Here is a 19224-nt window from a genome sequence, read left to right on the forward strand (position 1 = left end):
CTTTCTTTAACAAAATAACGTGTTATTAAGTAATTTTGGAAGTGTTCATTCTCGATATAAAATATAAAAGATTTATATACTCTTCCATTGGTACTCAAGAAATTGACAATGACATGGGAAAATATTCAAATGCCACTTATTGTATTTTTGCTTTTTTAATATCAATTGATGGTAATTCATTACAAAGTCGCATTATACATACTTGACATCAATAATTTTAGCCAGTTATACGCATGTCGAAAGGAAATTTATCCCTAAAGTTGGATTATGTTGCCGAAAAATTATTTGCCAAAAATAAAATATTAATCTAAATAAAAACGTTCGTCCGCGCCGCTTTGCGCGGGTAAACGAATATATATATATATATATATATATATATATATATATATATATATATATATATATATATATATATATATATATATATATATATATATATATATATATATATATATATATATATATATATATATATATATATCATGGTGTGCATTCGTTTAGTTACACAACTTTAGGTAAATATTTGAACAAATAATACTAATCGAATATGTGATGATAAGGCCAAAATCAATCCCCTTCTCACATATACATATATATATATATATATATATATATATATATATATATATATATATATATATATATATATATATATATATGTGAGAAGGGGATTGATTTTGGCCTTATCATCACATATTCCATTAGTATTATTTGTTCAAATATTTACCTAAAGTTGTTTAACGAATGCACACCATGATAAAGTTCTTTTTCAACATAAACTTCCAGCGATTGGGTTATGCTTCATCCTTCACAAATTACCCCACGTCTCAATTATTTTACTTTCCAGAAGTTACATATTTACCCACTCAAATTTTATAATTGTTGCAATTGTTCATTTTCAATTGATTTAATTTACTTTTCAATTTTCCCTCATGACAATTCAACCCCCTTAAATGTATTTTGTTTTTATATAAAAAAATTATTTTCAAAAAAGCCTTTTAATTCTAGATCCTTCAAATTCACATAACCGACTAAATCTGCTAGAGATATTTATGCTGTGTCAACTCTTTTTCATGAATTTGAAGTGCGCCTTAGATTTTGGACTATAGTGTACTGTTGTAGATAATGTGGCTCTTCCTATTCGGGATTTGATTGGGAAATGGATTTAATAATGTAATTAATTTTTCAGTTTGTTTATATTTACGTAATTATCTTTTTTTTTCTACACATCTAGTTAACAAAGTTTTTGAAAATGTTCTCATATGACTATTATGACCGGTTGTAGCAAGTTACATCCAGTTATAACCGGTCATAATGGTAATATGTGAACACTTTCAAAAAGTTCATTACCTAGATGTGTACGAAAAAAAATAATTACTCAGATGTGAACAAACCGAAAATTTAATTACCTTATTAAGTTCATTTCCAGATTTGATTAGTGACTTTATATTATTAGTTGATGTCTTGTATGTTTCAAAGAATACAAAACGAGGTTATAGAAGTGATTTTCATGACTGATTGATGTATATTATGGAATTTTTTTGGGTCCTCCTAAATACAAGAATGAATTTGGTGCACAGCATAAAATTTAGCAGTTTTACCTTTTGATGTACTATCAGATCCATTTCATTTGTCAACTATTTTTATTTAAAACCTTGTAACTTATAACAATAATGGGAAAATGACGTATAGGCCCTATAATGTTTCTAGGGTTGACCCATTTAGCCACTTATTTTATTTTGTGGCTTAATAAGGGATCGAATTATTTGTTACCTAACAATATAGTCCCTTTTACCTATTGTAGCCGGTTAACGTTGCCACATAAACCTAGCCTAACACGTAAGCGATGACATGGCAAGAAGTTAAATCGTCCAACAACCACAACGACGTCGTATTGAAGGCGAATCGTAAGGAGCAAGGATCGACAGTTCTAGCGCCTCCATATAAAATGAAGACTTCCTTGACCTAAAAGGGCACATCTGCAAACTTCATTACCCCAATCTCGTCTCTAAGTTTACTCCAAAATGGCTTCGAGCGGACGTGCAGAACACAGCTGGTCTCCAAATTACGTCCGTCACATGGATGAGAATCATTCGAATGGTGTAACGAACGAAGACATAGCCATCAGTCTACTGCAAACCCAGACGAAACTGTCTCTTATACGGGAGGACTTCCAAGACCAGTTGCATGAGCTCCGTCTTGCAGTTAATCGACACTTAGATGCCATGAACCTTGAGGTCGATGACGTTCGCGCTGGTCAGATGGATATCTCACATATGGTTGTTGATCTTAAAAATCATTTCGTTTCTCTGCAAGGAGCATATGTGAAGATGGTCTTCAAGGACAACAAACGTAAGAAGCTGATGTCTTGTGTTGGGATTTTTGGTGTTGTTTGTGCATCTGTGGTGACGTATTTGGTGTTTAAGTAAAAAAATGTTGTGTAGGTTGAAGCATTTTACTCCTGGGTTTATGTTTTGGTGTGTTGCCTATGTTGTTTAGTGTCAATATTAGTAGTAGATTTTGTATGGGTTGCTAGTATTAGTTTGTGATGTTGGTCTGTAGATTTGGTGGTGGTGTTGCTGGGCTGCTGATTGTCATCGTTTTTTGATGAAGTTTTTTGTCGATGATCTCTGTAATAGGTTATTGAATAGCAGAAAGCGATGTAAACAAACCCATGGGTGAATTGTGTTTTAATATGTTATTATTAAAAAAAATTGTCTTTCACCTGTATCTGTATATGTGCATGAAAGAAAGAAACATTTGGGTATTATATATGTTTCATCGACTGGGACGGCACCACAAGACAAAGCAAAATGAATTTACCTTCTTTATGCGCATAGACGGGGACCACAAATGGTGCAGTTTGGGAAAAGGGACAAAAAAAAACCTTTGCACACGATTGAACCATATCTGCTTGTCTGCAAACCTTTTTTGGAAAAAAAAGGGAATAAAGTTTTCTAAAGATAGCATTTTCATGTTGAATGGATTAAGTCACAAGTCCCGTGTTTTTTACAATGACTTAATTACCCCTACATGAAAAATGGTCAATTTACTTTGTAATGACTTAATTACCCCTGCATCTAAAATGGCCAATTTACTTTGTAATGACTTAATTACCCCTGCATCCAAAAATGGTTTTAATTTCTAATGACTAAAATGCCCTCACATCCAAAATGTTAAACTTAATTTGTAATGACTAAATGCCCCCACAACCAAAATGGTCAATTTACTTTGTAATGACTTAATTACCCCTGCATCCAAAAATGGTTTTAATTTCTAATGACTAAAATGCCCTCACATCTAAAATGTTAAACTTAATTTGTAATGACTAAAATGCCCCCACAACCAAAATGGTCAATTTACTTTGTAATGACTTAATTACCCCTGCATCCAAAAATGGTTTTAATTTCTAATGACTAAAATGCCCTCACATCCAAAATGTTAAACTTAATTTGTAATGACTAAAATGCCCCCACAACCAAAATGGTCAATTTACTTTGTAATGACTTAATTACCCCTACATCCAAAAATGGTTTTAATTTCTAATGACTAAAATGCCCTCACATCCAAAATGTTAAACTTAATTTGTAATGACTAAAATGCCCCCACAACCAAAATGGTCAATTTACTTTGTAATGACTTAATTACCCCTGCATCCAAAAATGGTTTTAATTTCTAATGACTAAAATGCCCTCACATCCAAAATGTTAAATTTAATTTATAATGACTAAAATGCCCCCACAACCAAAATGGTCAATTTACTTTGTAATGACTTAATTACCACTGCATCCAAAAATGGTTTTAATTTCTAATGACTAAAATGCCCTCACATCCAAAATGTTAAATTTAATTTATAATGACTAAAATGCCCCCACAACCAAAATGGTCAATTTAAATAGTAATAACTCAAATACCCCCACATCATAAATGGTCAGTTTACTTTGTTTTGGCTAAAATACCCATAATACCCCTTAAAATTCGTAGTACACCATAAAAGAACATACAAAGATCATTTGTTTACTGCAACACACATTCACTACAAATAACAAACAACTACTTAATCCAATTCCATGGCCGTTGCAACACTGCTACCTTCACCTCCCACATTTTTTGCAAGCTTCAGTTTAATGATTCGTTCTGACTTCTTTCGCATTTTAGGTGGTTTAACATGCTTAACTCGAGCATTGACATTCACCCCTTCATCCTGTCCATTGACTCCCACCATTCGCTCTTCATCTCTAGGCCTATCCAAAGCATCAGTAGCATCTACGATTACCTCATCCTCCCCTACTCCTGTGGTAACGTTTACAGACTCCTGCGTAGGTATCATTTTTTGTTTCTTTGTTCCATTTTGTTTGGATGTTCCTACACCTTTACTACAAGTAGCCTTGTTGTGTCCTTTCTCCTTGCATATGCTGCAAGAAACTTTCTTCCCTACCTTGCAGACGGTATGTTTTCCCATCCGTTCAGAAGCATCTCTTCTTCTCTTTATGGTTGGCCTTCCTGGCATACGCCCTTTCAATGGAGGCAAAGGGGGTATCAAGTCAGTAGAAGGCCACATATTTTTTCCATTCATCCCATGGATTGGCTGTTTGTAAGTATTATGGTAGAATGCAGCCAAGTACATTGAATCTACATATGGACCGTCAGATGTCAAATTTAAGTAGGCTAAGGTGGCAACTAAGTGTACGCAGCCATATCCATTAAGTTGCCATAGCCTGCAGCTGCATTCCTTTTTTCAACATCCACAGTAAACGCCTCGTCCATCTTCCTTGCCTCAAACTTCATCCCACCACAAGAAATGACATGCCAATGCCTACATATATAGATGAAAACCGCAAATATCATGAGATGTGAAGAGTAAAGTAGTAATGTAATTGGATAAATGTACAAACCTTTGCTCAGTTTGGAGCATATTCAACCGTATTCTGATATTTGGACAAAGAGAATAAGCATTCCATCCATGTCCGGTTAGTTTCATAGTCACCATCCTTTGCATCACATATATACGAATGTCCTCTAACATGCTTATTATTAGTTTCTTTCGGGCATCCAAAATCACACTATTAAAACTCTCTGAAAAACCATTCTCTACTGACTCACAAGAATTATGAACTCTGAAAAAAAAAGCCAAAGACTAAGGGGCTGTTTGTTTACCTCTTAATTGAAAATTTAAGAGGCATCCTCTTAAATTATCAGATGTGAGGTGTTTGGTAACATCTTATAAAATACCTCTGAATTGAATAATTACCTCTTAAAAAATCAGACATCAACCCACATCTGAATTAAAAAAAGACGCTTGTGCCCAAGAAAAAACCACGCCTCTTTTCCTTTCTTTATCGTAAGCGCCTCCAATTCCTTTTGTTCTCATCAGACATTGGCGCCACTTCTTTCTTCCACCCCTCCTCCTCCATCTTCGATCTCGTCTGCCATCGCCGCTTTCCCTGTGTCGCCTTCGCTTTGGGCTTCGACAGCTCCACCTCCGGTATCTTCTGCAGGTAATGGTTTCTCTTTATTTCGAGTTTAATGCTTGAAAATCGAGTATGATAGTTGCTTCCCCTGAAAATCGAGCACAGAGCTTTATTTGTTTTCTTTTTGTTAAATCCAGATGCTATTTGAAAATCGAGTTTATAAAGATTTTTTTTTCTGAAAATCGAGCACATAGCATAGAGCTTCGTTTGTTTTCTTTCTCTTTTTTCTAGTCATTAATGCAGGTTTATGTTTACATGTATACATTGAAAAGATGAAGGTACATGAGTTCACTCATTGAAGCTCTTATGCACACCAACTGTTTGTGAAAAGTCCTGTGAGGTTCATTAATGTATGTTCTGTGAAAATCCCAGACAGAAAATGCCCTCATCTTTGACCTCCAATGGTCTTACAACAAAAAACCAAGTCCATAAATCACAAGCATTATCATTGGCACACATATGGAATAGACCATTTGGTGAAGAATAAAAAGATGACAACATCAGTTAACTTTGAGATTGTACACCTTCAAAGGACACACTTTTGCATAATGGCTTTTTAATCAAATCATAAATGCCCATCAATAATTTTGATGTATAGGAAATAAATCTTTGGTTTAGAAATTCGGACATTTGGGTTAAAGACACATGAGATTGGTGGTGGTGTTTTTTTCCATGGATTGAAAGAAATGAATTTGTAAAAATTTATGTTTAATTTGGCTATATTGTAATTGAAAGAAATGAATTTGGAAGAAATTATGTTTAATTTGGTTATAGCACAAAACAAAACTATATAAGGGTAAAATAGTCATTTTTATCATTCAGATAATTATTCAGATGTTCCAACCAAACAGCATGTTAAAAATTCAGATCTTAAAAGTTCAGACCCTCTTAGAAATTCAGACCTCTTAAAAGTTCAGATCTTAAAAATTAATATCCTGCCAAACAGCCCCTAATTCTTTGGATCTCTAGCCATAAGATGCACAACTGCTTCCGGATTTAATTTTCCAATCTCTTTCATAACTACATTAAATTGTGCTTCAGTTGTTGCCTTCCTCGCTTTCCAAAACAGATTTTCAAACTTGGATCCACTAAACGTCTTTCTAAAATTCGCATAGATATGTCTAGCACACTGCCTATGTTCAGCTGCTGGAAATACTTCCTTTACTGCCTCAATCAAACCCTACATAAGTCACATTAATGTTTGAAATTCGAATAGCAATAACTAAATTTAAAACATGCAATAGTTTTGAACCATACCTTGTGTTGATCCGAAATTAGAACCAAACCGTTACCATCATTCCAACATTGCAAATCTTCTGAAAGACTTTCTAAGAACCATTTCCAATTCTCTTTGTTTTCCACAGAAACAACTGCCCAAGCAATTGGGAATATTCCATTGTTAGCATCTCTACCTACAGCACAAACCAACTCCCCTTGACAAAAAGTTTTTCAGAAAACAACCATCCAGGTTAATGATCCTCCTACATCCTCCCCTCCATCCCTCTTTTACTGAAGCAAAACATATGTATATTTTGCTGAAATAATTCTTACCATCAGGCATTGAATCAACACAAATTTTAACTGTGGATCCAGGATTTGATCTTCTAATCTCCTCACCATATGACCATAATCTTGCATAATTCTCAGCTATTGTCCCTTCAACTAGACTCAATGCATACTTCTTGGCTCTCCTACACTGACTCATACTCACGTTAATCCCAAAATCTGTTTTTACCTCCTCCCTAAGCATTCGGACGCTCATCTTTTGATTGTTGTAAAATTGGTGCTTAAAGTGGATCCCTATCCATTTGTAAGTCACAATTGATCCGAATTTGAAATTCTTTGCACAATTATGCTCACTGATAAGAGATTTTATCTGGAAAGACTTATCTTTACTCATCCAAGAACCCCAAAGCCTAAAAGTACATATGCCACCACAACATTTGACAAGTAATCGTCTAGTATCATTCTTAACAAAACATAATTGATAACCATTCGCGACAACATAGTTACAAAGCATGTGTTTCAATTGCTTAGGACTCTCAAACCTCATACCTAAAACAGGTTCCTGCTCCTTCCAATTGAGCTTATCATTGAAAATGTTTGGCAATTCGGGATAAACATCTTCATTGTCACCCATGTCTTCTTCGAAAAACTCACCTGCACCTGCTTTCTCACCCATCTCTTCCTGAATCTCATTACCCTTTATAAAAAAATGAGGCTTTTGATGGTCATCCTCATCGCCATCGACATCCTCATCCTCGTCATCATCATCATCGCCATTCTCTACCTCATCGTTCGTGTCACTATCACCCACATTCCGATACCCTGGTGCAAATTCCTTAACCAGTCCTGCACTATCAAGTACTTCTTCCTCAATGTTACCAACAAACTCGTCTTTGTGTTCATCCAACCATTCCTGTATGTTACTATCCCCAAAATGGTCTACATACATAGGGAGTATAACACCACATTCATATGCAATTTCAATGAAGTCGTAATAATCGGGGTCATTGCAAATTAGAGTCAAACCTTTTGGAAAATCAATATTAGGTTGGCAGTAATAGAGCTTCTCACACTTTTCCCCAGTGAACCTTTCGATGAAGGCAACACACCCATCCTTGTCCATTCCTGCGAAATCGATGTCCGAAAACCTCTGAGTAATTCCACCGGTGTAGCGTATGGGGTTTCTGGCGAACATTCCTTGGAAGTGGACATCTACTTGTAAGAATACGGGTTTCATGCTTGAGGATTCAGAAGCAGCTCACATAAAAGGGTTTACCGATGAAGTGTTGAACAGTGGATGTAAAAAGGCTCTTTTATAAAGCATATACCGACATTACGAAGGAGGTGACTAATTAATGACATGGCATTAGACGAAAGTCACAGTCAGCATCCGATGTGGTGTTAGTAGAAGGAGGTGGACTTAAAATGACCGGCTAACCCCTTCAAAATTGAAATAAGGACTTAATCGACCCGACATAAACTAATTTGATCCCATATTAAGCCATAAAATAAGTTAACTGGCTAAATGGGTCAACCCTAGAAACATTATAGGGCCTATACGTCATTTTCCCTAACAATAATATATGTTGGCCTTTAACTTTGTAATCCTTCTGCCAATCCGTTTTAGTTGTCAATCACTTTTATTTAAAACCTTATAACTTATAACAATAATATATATTGGCCCATTAACTTTTAAATATTGTCATTTTATCTTTCTAATAATAATAATAATAATAATAATAATAATAATAATAATAATAATAATAATAATAATAATAAGGAAATATGACTTATTAAGGTAATTAACTTTTTGGTATGTTTACATCTGGATAACTAATTTTTTTTTTTGACACATGTGGGTAACAAACTTGTTGGAAGTGTTCACATATAACCATTATGACCTACTATAGCAGGTTAAATCGTAGATGTGAACGCTTTCAACAAGTTCGTTACCTAGATGTATACAAAAAAAATAGTTAGCCAAATATGAACGAAAAGTAAAAATTAAATTATACGAATGGTCCCTGTGGTTTGGGGGAATTTGTGTTTTCGGTTCATAACTTATTTTTTTAACTTAGATGGTCTCTACTGTTTATTTTTGTTGCGCGTTTGGTCTCTGTCTTATCTAAAAAGACTATTGTGCCCTTATTAATTTATTTTTGAATTAGTTTTCTTATTTATGTATTTATTTTTTAGATATTTAAAAAAATTAATAGACCACACATATTTGTATCTCTTCGGATGATCCCTACTGTTTATTTTTTAATTAATTTAATTTATAACTCGGATGGTCCCTACTGTTTAATTTTGTTACGAACTTGGTCTCTGTCTTACCTAAAAAGACTATTATGCCCTCATTAATTTTTTTAAATTAATTTTCTTGTTTATGTACTTATACTTTATATATTTAAGAAAAATTAGTAGACCCCACATATTTGTATCTCCTCACCATCCTATCTTCCATCATTCTCAACTTCTATTTATTTTCAATCTTTAGTGATATCGACGTTTTCATCATCACTTCTTTTTTCGGTCATTCAACTCCGTCAAATCAACACTACAACCCACTAAAGATGAAGAGACAGGAGGTTATGGTGTTGGTTCGCCAAAGTTGAAATACCAAAAAAAAAGGATAGTGAAGACGTCGATGTTACTAAAGATGGAAAAGAAATAGAAGATGGGGAGGATGAGAGATGAGATGGTGACCGGTAAGACCCAAATAAAATTTCTCAAATGTGGTTTTAGGTTTACGGTGAGGAGATACATATATGTGGGGTATATTAATTTTTTTATAAAAAATAAATACATAAATAAAAAAATTAATAAGGGAAAAATAGTACTTTTAGGTAAGACAGAGACCAAACGTGTAACAAAAATAAACAGTATGGATCATCCGAGTTAAAAAAATTAATTAATTAAAAATAAACAATAGGGATCATCCGAGGATATACAAATATGTGTGGTCTATTAATTTTTTTTTCAAATATGTAAAAAATAAATACATAAATAAGAAAATTAATTAAAAAATAAATTAACAAGGGCACAATAGTCTTTTTAGGTAAAATAGGTACCAAACGCGCAACAAAAATAAACAGTAGGGACCATCTAAGTTAAAAAAGTAAGTTAGCGACCAAAAACACAAATTCCCCCAAACCACAGGGACCATTCGTGTAATTTAATTTTTACTTTTCGTTTTTTCATATTTGAGTAACTATTTTTTTGTACACATCTAGGTAACGAAGTTGTTTAAAGCATTCACATCTAGGATTTAACCTGCTATAGCAGGTCATAATGGTCACATGTGAACACTTCAAACAAGTTTGTAACCTAGATATGTACAAAAAAAAAATATTTACCCAGATGTGAATATACCGAAAAATTAATTACCTTAATAAGTCATATTCCCTAATAATAATATCACTACAAGAAAAATTAGGAACGACTATAGAAAATTTTTACAGAATCAAAATCCGTAGCAATTTTAGTACGGAATATACTACGGAATGGCTTGTCGTATCTATAATGCTACGGAAACGGTTACGAAATTGCATTTCATAGCTAAATCCTAAATAGCTACGTAAAGTTTCTACGAAATAAATATCCGTAGCTATTCTACTATGAAATATGCTACAAAATTGTTGGTCGTATCTAATTTGCTATGAAAATGGCTACGAAATTGCATCCGTAGCTAAATCATGAATACTTGTTACGAAATCAAAACCCGTAGCTATTTTACTATATAATATGCTACATAATTTTTGGTTGTAACTAGTTCGTTATGGAACTTGTTATAGAATTCATATTCGTAGCTACTTGGCTAGAAAATTCGCTACAGAATCAAAATTTGTAGCTAGTTAGCTACAAATTTGAAATCCGTAGTTATGGAATATGCTATGGAAACGTTACTACGGAATTGGTTACGAAAAAGTTGCTACGGAATTTGCTATGGAATAATGCTATGGAACTCAAATTGCAACGAATAGATGTCGTAGAAACTATCATAGCAAAATTGCTACGAAATTATAATTCTGTAGCTAAACAGTTTGCTACAAGAAATAAAACCACACAGTCTAATTGAAATTTTACGTAACAAATTTCATAGTTCTTTGGCTTTAGCTACGGAATTTCATGTTTTTGCTATGAAAATTTTTTGTATCTAAATCGAAATTTTCTTGTAGTGTATATAGAAAATAATACATATTTTTTAATTATATATTTTTAATAGAGATGCATATTGGATGGTTTGGTTTGATTATTAGCCACGATGAACCTTTTGCCATCAATAGGAACAATCATGAGATTATCAGTTAACAATAATTACATAAACAAATAATTTTAACAAACCATGTAATCAAATATATAAGATTATTAACTCGGTTTTCGTATAAAACAAAAGTATGATGACAAAATTTGACTTGGTTATCATTTTATGCAATTTCTTAAAAAGTAAACTTTGAATGATAAATAAAAGTAGAGGACAAAATTTGAAAGCATAATTGAAACATATTAAGTAAAAGATTTAAAATAAAATTTTGAAAAACAAAAAGGTAAATTTTAAAAGATAAATAAAAGTACGAGGAAACATTTCAAAATTAAAATAAAATTATATTCGGGGATTTATATATAGGAGATTGAGTGATGGAAGACTCCTTTCAATAATTATTGGTGCATATAGATATTTATTTGTGTCTTTAGAACTACCAATTTTTCAGGTGTACTCTTCTTCTTTGAGATTGAGAGTGTAAGTCCCGTTGTGGATATAGGTAGAATAGATGTTCTCAGCTTAGGAGTAGATTAGATTTGCCGGTTAAAAAAAAAACATAATAATTGAGTTGTAAAGTTTATAACTCTTTTAATATTTTCATTTATACCCCTTAAATGTTCATGTCGTAGATAATTTGTTGCTTGGAGAACATAATTTAATTTAACTTATAACTTTTAATGAGGGCTAATTACGAAAAAAAAAAATACTACGTTTAGTTCTTTTTTTCCAGAGTAACTAGCCAATTTTAATTGATGATTAAAAACCATCTATTTTTGGATATAAATTCTATCACGACCTTTATAATTTGCATTTATTTGCTAAAAACTCATCAATTTTTATTTGTCCTAAAAAACACCTAGAAAATGATGGTTAAACAAAACCTTTGAAAAATATAGTGTTTTTTTTTCATAATTAACCCAACTTAAACATGTAATAGTGTTCTTGCTCAAACGTTTTACAAAAAAAATGATAGTTAAATCGAACTTTTGAAAAAATACAGTGTTTGTTCTCATAATTAGCCTATATAAATATTGTATCTTGGAGCAGATTGTGATAATTAGAGCTAGAGATGAGCAGTGGAAGCGGGTACCTGCTTTCAGAGCTGGAATTGCCTCGGAACTGCCGGTTCTGGAACTGGAACTGCTTTAAGCGGTTCCGGTTCTGGTTCCTAGAGTTTTGGAACCGCCTTAAGCGGTTCCGGTTCCAATTCTTATTTTTACAAAACCGATATCCACTGGTTACCCGCCGGTTCCGATTCCAATACCGGGTACCCGGAACCGGTACGGACAGGTACCCGCCTTTTTCATATATATATATATATATATATATATATATATATATATATATATATATATATATATATATATATATATATATATATATTGGTAATTTTGTTCTTAAAAAAAAGGATAATGACATAAAAGGGTAATATATTTTTCGATTTGTATAGATTTGGTCACTGAGTTTTTTTTTCATCCACATTTATCTCTTCTACTTGTTAAGTTGTACACATTCCGTCCTTATTACTGGTTATTCCAAGTTAGCTGGGAAAAATAGCTTAATAGGGTAACATATTTCTCATTTTGTACACATTTGGTCCTTAATATTTTTGTACACATTTAGTCCTTAATATTTTTTTTGTTTCAAAATAAGTTATTTTTGTTTTTGTACTCATTCAATACTTATGAATGATTTTTTAAAATTTTTCTCACGACATCTTAGGTGGGTCAATCATTGATGAACTGTGTGGGCTTGTTGATGTTTATGTGTAACGTCTTATTTTCACAACAAAAAAAAAGTTTATTTTTAAATAAGGCAAAAGTCCATAATTATAAATCCATTATTAAGAAAAACCGTTTATTCCAAAATACATTTATCGAAAATAAGAGTAATATAAGAAACGCAGAATTTTGAATACTGTTGATGAGTGTGTACAGTCATGTCTTCGCCTTCTCATGATCAACGATAGAACCTGAAAACATAAACAACTGGTAATCACGAAGTTTAGTGAGTTTCCCGAAAATATCCGATACAACAAATGTATATCATACATAACGGCCCACACTCATCAGATTGGAATACCTTGGCCCAATTAGTCACTGGACTGGAATGCGAAATGCAACATGTCCAATCATGTAACACCATAAATTCCAAAATAATTTTTCATTTAAAATAATAGTTTATTTTTTAAAACACTTTTCGTAGAAATCTCATTTTTGTTTAATTTACAAAACATAACTCCATATTTAATTGCATAATAAACCAGGATCCTCAAAACATAACTCTTCCTCTGGTGTGTACAATCGAGTCGGTGGCGTCCCGTGATTCTGAGAAAACCTGAAACACATAACACATAACACGGTAAGCACGAAGCTTAGTGAGTTCCCCAAACTACCACACATAACACACACTAGCCACTTGAGGCTATAACTCTGTGGGCCCTTGGGCCCTAACTCTGTGGACCTTCTGGTCCTAACTCTGCGAACCTTCCGGTTCTAACTCTAGTATACTCTGATATACACACGACATAAATCGCATAGAAATAATGCGGTGCAACACATCATATAAATAGCATACAATAACTCTTTCACATAACTCTAATTACCACTCAAGGTAAAGTATAGTGAGAAGACTCACCTCGGATACTTGGTAAACCTCTTACTCTGAAATACTGCGCTAGCCTCCGCCTAATCACAAAAATAATTTCTCTAATTAATACAACGTCTAAAGGCTAGACCAACCCCTCTCTATAAGTTCTCTAAGAAGGGTAAAAGACCATCCTACCCCTCTAATGGCTCATAAGTCCCAATACTGACTAAACCTTAAAAATCAACAGTCAACATTGACCGGACTCGTCGAGTGCACTAGAGTGACTCGGTGAGTACATGCCTGTCCTCTTCGCCCCGGGTCCTAACTTGAGTCGCTGAGTCAGCCCTAATACTCCACGGTTCGTCACAGACCACGAGTCGCGGGGCAACCTGACTCGACTCATCGAGTCCCTGATGGGCTCGGCGAGTTCGTCCCATTAAAACTCTCAAAAGATCTCTTAGGGTCAGATCTGCTTCACCAAACAGAAGATCCAACCTCTAACACTTGAAAGTCACGTAAAGGTTCAAACTTTACATTCATGCAATGCTTATAAGACCAAAAATGAAGAATTAACCATTTAAATGGGGTTTTACTCTCAAGGCTCTCATGAAAGCTTATAAAAGCTGGAAGCTTGGGACCTTTTGGACCTCTCAAGGTCTAAATCTATCATCTATACTCAAAGGGATCTCACATGCTTCACAATATAACTCAAAATTGTACAAAGGAAACCCTAGATTCAAGGAATTTATCAAATACACGAAATGGGAATGAACTTGTACCTCAAAACGTGTATCTCTGTGAGAACAACACAGATCCAAGCTCCACAATCAGCCTAGCTGGTTCTACTTCCTTCCTTCCGGCTAAAACACACAAGAAATGGTGAGTTAGCCTTCCTCTTGCACCACAAACGATCTCTCTGCTCTCTAGGGTTTCTAAAGGGTGAAGTGGCCGCAAATGGAGACCATAAGGGCCTTTAAATAGGCCCCAAACTCCGGAAATTAGGGTTTCTCTAAACAACGCCTACTCGATGAGTCCCCCTCCTCGGACTCGTCAAGTCCACTCATTATATGCACGGGGGAAACCCGTCTCGACTCAACGAGTTGGACCCTCAACTCGTCGAGTCTCTCCTTTAATCACAAGATTAATCTACACCATAATACCTCTGAAAACCCAGATGTTACAATTCTCCCCCACTTGAATTAGATTTCGCCCTCGAAATCACTCCGTAATCACACAAAGTTCATCAGCACAAAAGACACCACTGGAAGGATCTCATACTACACCGATATCTTTCTCAATGGACACCAGAAACCACATAGAACTCCCAGGTCCCAAACTAAACCAACTCTTAGGCCACTAATATACTCTTTCCCACTACCTGGAATTTCTAGTGGCCTAATTCGTCGCCAGACCACCTACTCAAGCGATCACCATGACGTTTGCTCCTCGAATGTCAACCCTGATAACCTACTGATCATCTGATTCTCACAAAACCGAATCCAACAATCGGATACCACTCACTCATACCAACGTGATAAAAAAATCCGAATCACGCCCCAAGAATGGAAGGTTTTACTCCTCACCAGGGCTCATCCACAAAACCGCTATCAGAACCCATCCGAATCAAGGAATCCGTAACACTCTGCCCTCTGGCAAAAGGGAATAACCATACCCGTTCAGAAATGTCCTCAGACAACACATTCGTAATCCCCAACTTCGTTTCTTATATCCCTTTTCAATACTGGGCACTAGGTCAACTCCAGACTCCATAGTTGAACCTCAAAAGCTCACCCATAACATGACCCAAAAAGTCTCACCGGCTTCCCTCTCACAACAACCATCTTGGCTCGTGACACACAAGTCACGATGCTCTCTTTACCCCCAACGAATACCATAATCCCGCTAAATTGTTTCACCCTCGACCTCGATCGAAGACTACTCCCTACATACATGCGACTAATATACTCTTTCCCACTACCTGGAATTTCTAGTGGCCTAATTTGCCGCCAGACCACCTAATCAAGTGATCACTATGATGTTCACTCCTCGAATGTAATCCCTGATAACCCACTGATCCTCTGATTCTCACAAGACCGAATCCAACAATCGGATACCGCTCACTGATACCAACATGCAAAAAAAAATCCGAATCACGCCCCAAGAACAGAAGGGTCCACTCCTCACTAGGGCTCATCCACAAAACCGCTATCAGAACCCATCCGAATTAAGGAATCCGTAACACTTTGCCCTCCGGCACAAGGGAATAACCATACCCATTCAGAAATGTCCTCATACATCATATTCGTAATCCCCAACTTCGTTTCTTATATCCCTTTTTCAATATTGGGAACTAGGTCAACTCCAGACTCCACAGTTGAACCTCCAAAGGTCACCCATAACATGACCCAAAAAGTCTCACCGGCTTCCCTCTCACAACAACCATCTTGGCTCGTGACATACAAGTCACGAAGCTCTCTTTACCCCAACGAATACCACAATCCCGCTAAATCGTTTCACCCTCAACCTATGTCGAACACTACTCCCTAGATACATATGACTCGCAGTACCTCCCGTACCCGAGTGTTGCCCTACACAGGTCTAAGACATCAGCTGATAAACAATACCCTCAACTTGGGACCCATCTCAGGATCTAAAATCTCATCTCGTATACTCAGTATACCACTAGAATCGAACTCACTCGAGAGTCTGATTCGACACAGAGTTGGAACCACTCGTCTCAAGGAACCACTCAACTCATGACTCACGACCCGCAACCCATGCGTTCCTCACTTATCCACTTCCCTTTGGTTGTGAAAACCACTACTCCATTCAGAATATAACAACTCCCGACAATTATGGAGACCCCAATCTTGCCCCTGGTTCGACCCCAGGTTTCCACAAACCCAATATTAGGGCTACTCAAGCCTAAAACTCTTCTGCCTCAAGCAAATCTTCTGCCTCAAGCTCAGATCAAAGATCACTTTATCACAACATTCACTCGCTGGCTAGTGGGTACTACGGCTCCCCGCAGTATCACGATGAACTCTCACTGAATAGTGGGTACTACGGCTCCCCGTAGCATCACAACACCCTCTCTCTGACTAGTGAGTACTACGGCTCTCCGTAGCATCACAACACCCTCTTCTGACTAGTGAGTACTACGGCTCCCAGTAGCATCACAACACCCCTCCTGACTATTGAGTACTACGGATTGTCGTAGCATCACAACACCCTCTCTGACTAACTCATTGAACTGCAACTCTTCGCAGTCCCACCCCACTAACTCTTACCACTTCACAATTTCATCCTCAAATTGACGCCACACTGCGATCATTACTCATGCCCTGCGGCCCAACATAGATAAGTACACACACACACCCATCCAGGCTTCGGACGACCATCGTCGTGACAAAACCCTTTTTTTCCTTGTTTCAATACACATTCCCAAATAAATCCATCTGATGTCAATTAGCTGAAGGGCCTCCAGCGGAACCATAGACACTTGATACACCACTCGTCATCTTAAACTCAAATCCAAAACATTCTGAGATTTCAGGACATTAAACTCGGATACCCTGGAATACCATCACAACACCTCGCAGCGTCTTGACTCTACCACTGATATCATACTCATGGCATCATACTTGGATACCGCATTGCTTCCTCGAAACCTTACAACCGGGCTATCTCACGTGTTACTTGTAACCCCGGAATACTCCATCTTCCAAATTAAAACATGGAGAAATTGCCAACGACTCAGAACATGAAGATGACAATCCGAAACTTCTTCCTGTAATGCTCAAAACTCTTTCCAGAATACTCATACTGACACTAAAGTTGGTTTCCCAGTCAACTTCTTCCCTTTTCATACTGCATATTATAGCTCATACTCTGAACCATAAATTCTCAACAGCCGAACTAATCTCGCAAGCCAACCACCTCGAATTCGCCATTTTACCCTTAAAGGATTCCTAACCACCACAAGGTCTCCGACCAATGGCCAATTGTTGTGGAGACACTCATCCTTTCTCAAACATGTACCACATGCACTATCTCGCTCTGCACCTCTCCTTGACCCCCAATAACCCTAGTGTCATGAACTCATACTGCAGGTCTCTATATCCTACTTTATAACCACTCTTGAACAAGTATCTTCTTTCTTCAATACGATACTCAGTTCTCCCCCACTTAGGGTTCGAACCATCACCAATTGGCACACAAACCATCCCACCGAATGTTTCCACCAGCAACATCGCACCTGCTCTTGGAAGGTGCTACGCAACACCCGATAATCTCCTTTAAAGAGATCAAGCAACCTCAAATACTCTGAATCTCAGATAAAATCCTTAGGAACCTCTTATCACGATTTCTTTTAGTCGTTCAAAGTCTCATACCATTCCCATACCAAACATTTCAACTGTCCAGTAATATCCCTGACTCTTCGATTGGAACAATAAGTCATCATAATCCTCAACCTCTACTTCCCAACCAATGTTCCAACACATGAATCATCACAAGAACAGGGACTCCATTTCCATACTCCATACCCAACATAGACATAAGAACCACCGTCCTAATGTACCCTTCCATATTAGCCGCTACTTCGGCTAACGTACGCCCTTCTATACTCAAATAGGGTGTATCCTGGTCCTTGACCATCTCAGTCCCAACTAACGACCTGCTCATGATAAATCATAACCTCGCGGCAGACATGCTTCCTGATACTCTCGGGGGAAATCATCATCAAAGTCAACCTTCAGGGTTTACTCCTAAACCCAAAACTAAAATCTCACACCTCTTATGTTTCAAACAAGAAATGGAATAGCACCACTAAGATCACAAAAGGTGACATCTCTTCTATCGGTTGGTTGCTCAACTCAGACCGCAATCCCCCATAAACGTCATCTCTACTTATCCTTGAGTCTTGCGACTACATCTGACATCTTACCAAAAGTACTCGGAAACGCTATCGACCTCCATTTCATGGGATACCTCTTCGAACTCAATCATGGCCCTCAGGCCTAAAACCCCATCGCTTCCCATTTCCACTTAATTAATCATGACCGGATAACCGAAGAACCACAAGCGTCATTTGCTACAAACCATGATACTCAGCCCATGACATCTCTTCTCAATCTGCTACAACGTATGGTACCCGAACCATAACATAACTCCTCAATCCGCTCCGATGTATGGTACTCGAACCATAACATCACTCCTCAATCTGCTTCGATGTATGGTACTCGAACCATAACATCACTCCTCAATCTGCTACGATGTATGGTACTCGAACCATAACATCACTCCTCAATCCGGTCTGATGTATGGTACTCAGACCATAACATCACTCCTCAATCCGCTATGATTCATGGTATTCGAACCATAACATCACTC

This window comes from Lactuca sativa, chromosome 8, assembly GCF_002870075.4.
Source record: "Lactuca sativa cultivar Salinas chromosome 8, Lsat_Salinas_v11, whole genome shotgun sequence".
NCBI classification, from domain to species: domain Eukaryota; kingdom Viridiplantae; phylum Streptophyta; class Magnoliopsida; order Asterales; family Asteraceae; genus Lactuca; species Lactuca sativa.